Source organism: Ursus arctos, chromosome Y, assembly GCF_023065955.2.
Source record: "Ursus arctos isolate Adak ecotype North America chromosome Y, UrsArc2.0, whole genome shotgun sequence".
NCBI classification, from domain to species: Eukaryota; Metazoa; Chordata; class Mammalia; order Carnivora; family Ursidae; genus Ursus; species Ursus arctos.
In genome coordinates this window covers 4733365-4746750 of record NC_079874.1, presented here as the reverse complement: position 1 = coordinate 4746750, position 13386 = coordinate 4733365, and positions in this window count along the sequence as shown.

Here is a 13386-nt window from a genome sequence, read left to right as displayed (position 1 = left end):
TTGGATCTCCAGCAGAACCATGAACACTTGGAATTACCTTAACATATTCACAAACGTGGTCCCGAAACACACATGCAGAAGAAACACACAAAAACACCCTACGAATTTTTCTTACAGACATACACAATGGTATCCAGCAAAACACACACACACACACACACACACATACACTATCACACGCACAGCACAGCACTCACACTGGGTCCCCGGCATAGCCATCAACAGTTGGAACTGCCCTAACATACTCACAAACGTGGTCCCGACACACACATACACAAGAAACACACACAAACTCCCATTGGCTTTTACTTACAGTCATGCACAATGGTTTCCGCAAACACACACACACACACACACTATCACACTCACAACACAGCATTCACACTGGCACTTGAATCTGCCCTAACATACAAACGTGGTCCCGACACACACATACACAAGAAACACACACAAACACCCATCAACTTTTTGTTACAGGCAGACAGAGTGGGGTTTCCCCAAACACACACACACACACACACACACACACACTGTCACACTAACAGCACAGTACGCACACTGGGCCTCGGCAGAGCCATCAACACTTGGAACTGCCCTAACATACTCACAAACGTTTTCCCGACACACACATACACCAGAAACACACACAAACACCCATCGACTTTTTCTTACAGGCATACACAACGGTTTCCCGTGAACACACACACACAGTCACACTTACAACACAGCACTCACAATGGGTATCCAGCAGAACCATCAACACTTGGAACTGCCCTAAAATATTGACAAATGTGGTCGCGACACACACATACACAAGAAACACACACAAACTCCCATTGACTTTTACTTACAGTCATGCACAATGGTTTCCGCAAACACACACACACACACTATCACACTCACAACACAGCATTCACACTGGCACTTGAATCTGCCCTAACATACAAACAAACGTGGTCCCGACACACACATACACAAGAAACACACACAAACACCCATCAACATTTTGTTACAAGCAGACAGAGTGGGGTTTCCCCAAACACACACACACACACACACACACACACTGTCACACTAACAGCACAGTACGCACACTGGGCCTCGGCAGAGCCATCAACACTTGGAACTGCCCTAACATACTCACAAACGTTTTCCCGACACACACATACACAAGAAACACACACAAACACCCATCGACTTTTTCTTACAGGCATACACAACGGTTTCCCGCGAACACACACACACAGAGTCACACTTACAACACAGCATTCACAATGGGTATCCAGCAGAACCATCAACACTTGGAACTGCACTAAAATATTGACAAATGTGGTCGCGACACACACATACACATGAAACTCACACAAACATCCATCGACTTATTCTTAGAGGCATACACAATGTTTTCCCGCCAACACAAACACACACAGAAACACACACTGCCACACTCACAACACAGCATTCACACTGGCAGTTGGAACTGCCACAACATACTCACATACGTGGCCCGACACACACATACACAAGAAACACACACAAACACCCATCGACTTTTTCTTAGAAGCATACACTGTGGGGTTCCCCCAAACACACACACACACAGAGACACACACACTATCACACTCACAACACAGCACTCTCACTGGGTCTCCAGCAGAGCCATCAACACTTGGAACTGCCCTAACATATTCACAAATGTGGTCCCGACACACACATACAGAAGAAACACACACAAACACCCATGGAATTTTTCTTATAGGCATACAGACTGGTTTCCTGCAAACACACACACAGACACGCACACACACTGTCACACTCACAACACACACTCACACTGGATATGCAGCAAACTCATGAACACTTGGAACTGCCCTCACACACTCACAAATGTGGATCTGAAACACAATACGCAAGGACACACAAATACACCCATCGACTTTTTCATACAGGCATACACAATGGTTACCCGAAAACACACACACACACACACACACACACTCTCACACTCACAACACAGCACTCACTCTGTACCTCGGCAGAGACATCAACACTTGGAACTGCCCTCACACTCTCACAAATGTGGATCTGAAACACAATACGCAAGAACACACAAATACACCCATCGACTTTTTCATACAGGCATACACAATGGTTACCGGAAAACACACACACACACACACAGACACTGTCACACTCGCAACACAGCACTCACACTGGGCCTCGGCAGAGCCATCAACACTTGGAACTGCCCTAACATACTCACAAACGTTTTCCCGACACACACATACACAAGAAACACACACAAACACCCATGGAATTTTTCTTACAGGCGTACACAGGGGGTTCTGAAACACACACAGACACACACACACTATCACACTCACAACACCGCACTCACACTGGGTCTCCAACACAGCCGTCAACACTTGGAACTGCTTTAACATAATCACAAACATGGTCCTGACACACACATATACAAATAACACACACAAACACCCATCGACTTTTTCTTGCAGGCATACACAATGGTTTCCTGCAAACACACACACACACAAACACACACAAAAGGCACACTCACGACAGAACACTCACATTGGATCTCCAGCAGAGCCATGAACACTTGGAATTACCTTAACATGTTCACAAACGTGGTCCCGAAACACACATGCAGAAGAAACACACAAAAACACCCTACGACTTTTTCTTACAGACATACACAATGGTATCCAGCAAAACACACACACACACACACACATACACTATCACACGCACAACACAGCACTCACACTGGGTCCCCGGCATAGCCATCAACAGTTGGAACTGCCCTACCATACTCACAAACGTGGTCCCGACACACACATACACAAGAAACACACACAAACTCCCATTGACTTTTACTTACAGTCATGCACAATGGTTTCCGCAAACACACACACACACACACTCTCACAACACAGCATTCACACTGGCACTTGAATCTGCCCTAAACATACAAACAAACGTGGTCCCGACACACACATACACAAGAAACACACACAAACACCCATCAACATTTTGTTACAGGCAGACAGAGTGGGGTTTCCCCAAACACACACACACACACACACACACACACACACTGTCACACTAACAGCACAGTACGCACACTGGGCCTCGGCAGAGCCATCAACACTTGGAACTGCCCTAACATACTCACAAACGTTTTCCCGACACACACATACACAAGAAACACACACAAACACCCATCGACTTTTTCTTACAGGCATACACAACGGTTTCCCGCGAACACACACACACACAGTCACACATACAACACAGGACTCACAATGGGTATCCAGCAGAACCATCAACACTTGGAACTGCCCTAAAATATTGACAAATGTGGTCGCGACACACACATACACATGAAACTCACACAATCATCCATCGACTTATTCTTACAGGCATACACAATGTTTTCCCGCCAACACAAACACACACAGAAACACACACTGCCACACTCACAACACAGCATTCACACTGGCACTTGGAACTGCCACAACATACTCACATACGTGGTCCCGACACACACATACACAAGAAACACACACAAACACCCATCGACTTTTTCTTAGAAGCATACACTGTGGGGTTCCCCCAAACACACACACACACAGAGACACACACACACTATCACACTCACAACACAGCACTCTCACTGGGTCTCCAGCAGAGCCATCAACACTTGGAACTGCCCTAACATATTCACAAATGTGGTCCCGACACACACATACAGAAGAAACACACACAAACACCCATGGAATTTTTCTTATAGGCATACAGACTGGTTTCCTGCAAACACACACACAGACACGCACACACACTGTCACACTCACAACACACACTCACACTGGATATCCAGCAAACTCGTGAACACTTGGAACTGCCCTCACACACTCACAAATGTGGATCTGAAACACTATACGCAAGAACACACAAATACACCCATCGACTTTTTCATACAGGCATACACAATGGTTACCCGAAAACACACACACACACACACACACACACTCTCACACTCACAACACAGCACTCACTCTGTACCTCGGCAGAGACATCAACACTTGGAACTGCCCTCACACTCTCACAAATGTGGATCTGAAACACAATACGCAAGAACACACAAATACACCCATCGACTTTTTCATACAGGCATACACAATGGTTACCGGAAAACACACACACACACACACACTGTCACACTCGCAACACAGCACTCACACTGGGCCTCGGCAGAGCCATCAACACTTGGAACTGCCCTAACATACTCACAAACGTTTTCCCGACACACACATACACAAGAAACACACACAAACACCCATTGAGTTTTTCTTACAGGCGTACACAGGGGGTTCTGAAACACACACAGACACACACACACTATCACACTCACAACACCGCACTCACACTGGGTCTCCAACACAGCCGTCAACACTTGGAACTGCTTTAACATAATCACAAACATGGTCCTGACACACACATTTACAAATAACACACACAAACACCCATCGACTTTTTCTTGCATGCATACACACTGGTTTCCTGCAAACACACACACACACACACACACAAAAGTCACACTCACGACAGAGCACTCACATTGGATCTCCAGCAGAGCCATGAACACTTGGAATTACCTTAACATATTCACAAACGTGGTCCCGAAACACACATGCAGAAGAAACACACAAAAACACCCTACGACTTTTTCTTACAGACATACACAATGGTATCCAGCAAAACACACACACACACACACACACATACACTATCACACGCACAACACAGCACTCACACTGGGTCCCCGGCATAGCCATCAACAGTTGGAACTGCCCTAACATACTCACAAACGTGGTCCCGACACACACATACACAAGAAACACACACAAACTCCCATTGACTTTTACTTACAGTCATGCACAATGGTTTCCGCAAACACACACACACACACACTATCACACTCACAACACAGCATTCACACTGGCACTTGAATCTGCCCTAACATACAAACAAACGTGGTCCCGACACACACATACACAAGAAACACACACAAACACCCATCAACATTTTGTTACAGGCAGACATAGTGGGGTTTCCCCAAACACACACACACACACACACACACACACTGTCACACTAACAGCACAGTACGCACACTGGGCCTCGGCAGAGCCATCAACACTTGGAACTGCCCTAACATACTCACAAACGTTTTCCCGACACACACATACACAAGAAACACACACAAACACCCATCGACTTTTTCTTACAGGCATACACAACGGTTTCCCGCGAACACACACACACAGAGTCACACTTACAACACAGCACTCGCAATGGGTATCCAGAAGAACCATCAACACTTGGAACTGCCCTAAAATATTGACAAATGTGGTCGCGACACACACATACACATGAAACTCACACAAACATCCATCGACTTATTCTTAGAGGCATACACAATGTTTTCCCGCCAACACAAACACACACAGAAACACACACTGCCACACTCACAACACAGCATTCACACTGGCAGTTGGAACTGCCACAACATACTCACATACGTGGCCCGACACACACATACACAAGAAACACACACAAACACCCATCGACTTTTTCTTAGAAGCATACACTGTGGGGTTCCCCCAAACACACACACACACAGAGACACACACACACTATCACACTCACAACACAGCACTCTCACTGGGTCTCCAGCAGAGCCATCAACACTTGGAACTGCCCTAACATATTCACAAATGTGGTCCCGACACACACATACAGAAGAAACACACACAAACACCCATGGAATTTTTCTTATAGGCATACAGACTGGTTTCCTGGAAACACACACACAGACACGCACACACACTGTCACACTCACAACACACACTCACACTGGATATCCAGCAAACTCGTGAACACTTGGAACTGCCCTCACACACTCAGAAATGTGGATCTGAAACACAATACGCAAGAACACACAAATACACCCATCGACTTTTTCATACAGGCATACACAATGGTTACCCGAAAACACACACACACACACACACACACTCTCACACTCACAACACAGCACTCACTCTGTACCTCGGCAGAGACATCAACACTTGGAACTGCCCTCACACACTCACAAATGTGGATCTGAAACACAATACGCAAGAACACACAAATACACCCATCGACTTTTTCATACAGGCATACACAATGGTTACCGGAAAACACACACACACACACACACTGTCACACTCGCAACACAGCACTCACACTGGGCCTCGGCAGAGCCATCAACACTTGGAACTGCCCTAACATACTCACAAACGTTTTCCCGACACACACATACACCAGAAACACACACAAACACCCATCGACCTTTTCTTACAGGCATACACAACGGTTTCCCGTGAACACACACACACAGTCACACTTACAACACAGCACTCACAATGGGTATCCAGCAGAACCATCAACACTTGGAACTGCCCTAAAATATTGACAAATGTGGTCGCAACACACACATACACATGAAACTCACACAAACATCCATCGACTTATTCTTAGAGGCATACACAATGTTTTCCCGCCAACACAAACACACACAGAAACACACACTGCCACACTCACAACACAGCATTCACACTGGCAGTTGGAACTGCCACAACATACTCACATACGTGGCCCGACACACACATACACAAGAAACACACACAAACACCCATCGACTTTTTCTTAGAAGCATACACTGTGGGGTTCCCCCAAACACACACACACACAGAGACACACACACTATCACACTCACAACACAGCACTCTCACTGGGTCTCCAGCAGAGCCATCAACACTTGGAACTGCCCTAATATATTCACAAATGTGGTCCCGACACACACATACAGAAGAAACACACACAAACACCCATGGAATTTTTCTTATAGGCATACAGACTGGTTTCCTGCAAACACACACACAGACACGCACACACACTGTCACACTCACAACACACACTCACACTGGATATGCAGCAAACTCATGAACACTTGGAACTGCCCTCACACACTCACAAATGTGGATCTGAAACACAATACGCAAGAACACACAAATACACCCATCGACTTTTTCATACAGGCATACACAATGGTTACCCGAAAACACACACACACACACACACACACACTCTCACACTCACAACACAGCACTCACTCTGTACCTCGGCAGAGACATCAACACTTGGAACTGCCCTCACACTCTCACAAATGTGGATCTGAAACACAATACGCAAGAACACACAAATACACCCATCGACTTTTTCATACAGGCATACACAATGGTTACCGGAAAACACACACACACACACACACACACACTGTCACACTCGCAACACAGCACTCACACTGGGCCTCGGCAGAGCCATCAACACTTGGAACTGCCCTAACATACTCACAAACGTTTTCCCGACACACACATACACAAGAAACACACACAAACACCCATGGAATTTTTCTTACAGGCGTACACAGGGGGTTCTGAAACACACACAGACACACACACACTATCACACTCACAACACCGCACTCACACTGGGTCTCCAACACAGCCGTCAACACTTGGAACTGCTTTAACATAATCACAAACATGGTCCTGACACACACATATACAAATAACACACACAAACACCCATCGACTTTTTCTTGCAGGCATACACAATGGTTTCCTGCAAACACACACACACACAAACACACACAAAAGTCACACTCACGACAGAGAACTCACATTGGATCTCCAGCAGAGCCATGAACACTTGGAATTACCTTAACATGTTCACAAACGTGGTCCCGAAACACACATGCAGAAGAAACACACAAAAACACCCTACGACTTTTTCTTACAGACATACACAATGGTACCCAGCAAAACACACACACACACACACACATACACTATCACACGCACAACACAGCACTCACACTGGGTCCCCGGCATAGCCATCAACAGTTGGAACTGCCCTAACATACTCACAAACGTGGTCCCGACACACACATACACAAGAAACACACACAAACTCCCATTGACTTTTACTTACAGTCATGCACAATGGTTTCCGCAAACACACACACACACACACTCTCACAACACAGCATTCACACTGGCACTTGAATCTGCCCTAACATACAAACAAACGTGGTCCCGACACACACATACACAAGAAACACACACAAACACCCATCAACATTTTGTTACAGGCAGACAGAGTGGGGTTTCCCCAAACACACACACACACACACACACACACACACACACACTGTCACACTAAAAGCACAGTACGCACACTGGGCCTCGGCAGAGCCATCAACACTTGGAACTGCCCTAACATACTCACAAACGTTTTCCCGACACACACATACACAAGAAACACACACAAACACCCATTGACTTTTTCTTACAGGCATACACAACGGTTTCCCGCGAACACACACACACACAGTCACACTTACAACACAGCACTCACAATGGGTATCCAGCAGAACCATCAACACTTGGAACTGCCCTAAAATATTGACAAATGTGGTCGCGACACACACATACACATGAAACTCACACACACATCCATCGACATATTCTTACAGGCATACACAATGTTTTCCCGCCAACACAAACACACACAGAAACACACACTGCCACACCCACAACACAGCATTCACACTGGCAGTTGGAACTGCCACAACATACTCACATACGTGGTCCCGACACACACATACACAAGAACCACACACAAACACCCATCGACTTTTTCTTAGAAGCATACACTGTGGGGTTCCCCCAAACACACACACACACAGAGACACACACACACTGTCACACTCACAACACAGCACTCTCACTGGGTCTCCAGCAGAGCCATCCACACTTGGAACTGCCCTCACACACTCACAAATGTGGATCTGAAACACAATACGCAAGAACACACAAATACACATATCGACTTTTTCATACAGGCATACACAATGGTTACCCGAAAACACACACACACACACACTCTCACACTCACAACACAGCACTCACTCTGTACCTCGGCAGAGACATCAACACTTGGAACTGCCCTAACATACTCACAAACGTTTTCCCAACACAGACATACAGAAGAAACACACAAACACCCATCGACATTTTCTTACAGGCGTACACAATGGTTTCCCGCAAACACACCCGCACACACACTATCACACTCACAACACGGCACTCACAGTGCGTATCCAGCAGAGCCATCAACACTTGGAACTGCCCTCACACACTCACAAATGTGGATCTGAAACACAATACGCAAGAACACAAATACACCCATCGACTTTTTCATACAGGCATACACAATGGTTACCAGAAAACACACACACACACACACACACACACACTGTCACACTCGCAACACAGCACTCACACTGGGCCTCGGCAGAGCCATCAACACTTGGAACTGCCCTAACATACTCACAAACGTTTTCCCGACACACACATACACAAGAAACACACACAAACAGCCATGGAATTTTTCTTACAGGCGTACACAGGGGGTTCTGAAACACACACAGACACACACACACTATCACACTCACAACACCGCACTCACACTGGGTCTCCAACACAGCCGTCAACACTTGGAACTGCTTTAACATAATCACAAACATGGTCCTGACACACACATATACAAATAACACACACAAACACCCATCGACATTTTCTTACAGGCGTACACAATGGTTTCCCGCAAACACACGCGCACACACACTATCACACTCACAACACGGCACTCACAGTGAGTATCCAGCAGAGCCATCAACACTTGGAACTGCCCTCACACACTCACAAATGTGGATCTGAAACACAATACGCAAGAACACAAATACACCCATCGACTTTTTCATACAGGCATACACAATGGTTACCAGAAAACACACACACACACACACACACACACACTGTCACACTCGCAACACAGCACTCACACTGGGCCTCGGCAGAGCCATCAACACTTGGAACTGCCCTAACATACTCACAAACGTTTTCCCGACACACACATACACAAGAAACACACACAAACAGCCATGGAATTTTTCTTACAGGCGTACACAGGGGGTTCTGAAACACACACAGACACACACACACTATCACACTCACAACACAGCACTCACACTGGGTCTCCAACACAGCCGTCAACACTTGGAACTGCTTTAACATAATCACAAACATGGTCCTGACACACACATATACAAATAACACACACAAACACCCATCGACTTTTTCTTGCAGGCATACACAATGGTTTCCTGCAAACACACACACACACACACACACAAAAGTCACACTCACGACAGAGCACTCACATTGGATCTCCAGCAGAACCATGAACACTTGGAATTACCTTAACATATTCACAAACGTGGTCCCGAAACACACATGCAGAAGAAACACACAAAAACACCCTACGAATTTTTCTTACAGACATACACAATGGTATCCAGCAAAACACACACACACACACACACACACATACACTATCACACGCACAACACAGCACTCACACTGGGTCCCCGGCATAGCCATCAACAGTTGGAACTGCCCTAACATACTCACAAACGTGGTCCCGACACACACATACACAAGAAACACACACAAACTCCCATTGGCTTTTACTTACAGTCATGCACAATGGTTTCCGCAAACACACACACACACACACACTATCACACTCACAACACAGCATTCACACTGGCACTTGAATCTGCCCTAACATACAAACGTGGTCCCGACACACACATACACAAGAAACACACACAAACACCCATCAACTTTTTGTTACAGGCAGACAGAGTGGGGTTTCCCCAAACACACACACACACACACACACACACTGTCACACTAACAGCACAGTACGCACACTGGGCCTCGGCAGAGCCATCAACACTTGGAACTGCCCTAACATACTCACAAACGTTTTCCCGACACACACATACACCAGAAACACACACAAACACCCATCGACCTTTTCTTACAGGCATACACAACGGTTTCCCGTGAACACACACACACAGTCACACTTACAACACAGCACTCACAATGGGTATCCAGCAGAACCATCAACACTTGGAACTGCCCTAAAATATTGACAAATGTGGTCGCGACACACACATACACAAGAAACACACACAAACTCCCATTGACTTTTACTTACAGTCATGCACAATGGTTTCCGCAAACACACACACACACACTATCACACTCACAACACAGCATTCACACTGGCACTTGAATCTGCCCTAACATACAAACAAACGTGGTCCCGACACACACATACACAAGAAACACACACAAACACCCATCAACATTTTGTTACAAGCAGACAGAGTGGGGTTTCCCCAAACACACACACACACACACACACACACTGTCACACTAACAGCACAGTACGCACACTGGGCCTCGGCAGAGCCATCAACACTTGGAACTGCCCTAACATACTCACAAACGTTTTACCGACACACACATACACAAGAAACACACACAAACACCCATCGACTTTTTCTTACAGGCATACACAACGGTTTCCCGCGAACACACACACACAGAGTCACACTTACAACACAGCATTCACAATGGGTATCCAGCAGAACCATCAACACTTGGAACTGCACTAAAATATTGACAAATGTGGTCGCGACACACACATACACATGAAACTCACACAAACATCCATCGACTTATTCTTAGAGGCATACACAATGTTTTCCCGCCAACACAAACACACACAGAAACACACACTGCCACACTCACAACACAGCATTCACACTGGCAGTTGGAACTGCCACAACATACTCACATACGTGGCCCGACACACACATACACAAGAAACACACACAAACACCCATCGACTTTTTCTTAGAAGCATACACTGTGGGGTTCCCCCAAACACACACACACACAGAGACACACACACTATCACACTCACAACACAGCACTCTCACTGGGTCTCCAGCAGAGCCATCAACACTTGGAACTGCCCTAACATATTCACAAATGTGGTCCCGACACACACATACAGAAGAAACACACACAAACACCCATGGAATTTTTCTTATAGGCATACAGACTGGTTTCCTGCAAACACACACACAGACACGCACACACACTGTCACACTCACAACACACACTCACACTGGATACGCAGCAAACTCATGAACACTTGGAACTGCCCTCACACACTCACAAATGTGGATCTGAAACACAATACGCAAGGACACACAAATACACCCATCGACTTTTTCATACAGGCATACACAATGGTTACCCGAAAACACACACACACACACACACACACACTCTCACACTCACAACACAGCACTCACTCTGTACCTCGGCAGAGACATCAACACTTGGAACTGCCCTCACACTCTCACAAATGTGGATCTGAAACACAATACGCAAGAACACACAAATACACCCATCGACTTTTTCATACAGGCATACACAATGGTTACCGGAAAACACACACACACACACACAGACACTGTCACACTCGCAACACAGCACTCACACTGGGCCTCGGCAGAGCCATCAACACTTGGAACTGCCCTAACATACTCACAAACGTTTTCCCGACACACACATACACAAGAAACACACACAAACACCCATGGAATTTTTCTTACAGGCGTACACAGGGGGTTCTGAAACACACACAGACACACACACACTATCACACTCACAACACCGCACTCACACTGGGTCTCCAACACAGCCGTCAACACTTGGAACTGCTTTAACATAATCACAAACATGGTCCTGACACACACATATACAAATAACACACACAAACACCCATCGACTTTTTCTTGCAGGCATACACAATGGTTTCCTGCAAACACACACACACACAAACACACACAAAAGGCACACTCACGACAGAACACTCACATTGGATCTCCAGCAGAGCCATGAACACTTGGAATTACCTTAACATGTTCACAAACGTGGTCCCGAAACACACATGCAGAAGAAACACACAAAAACACCCTACGACTTTTTCTTACAGACATACACAATGGTATCCAGGAAAACACACACACACACACACACATACACTATCACACGCACAACACAGCACTCACACTGGGTCCCCGGCATAGCCATCAACAGTTGGAACTGCCCTACCATACTCACAAACGTGGTCCCGACACACACATACACAAGAAACACACACAAACTCCCATTGACTTTTACTTACAGTCATGCACAATGGTTTCCGCAAACACACACACACACACACTCTCACAACACAGCATTCACACTGGCACTTGAA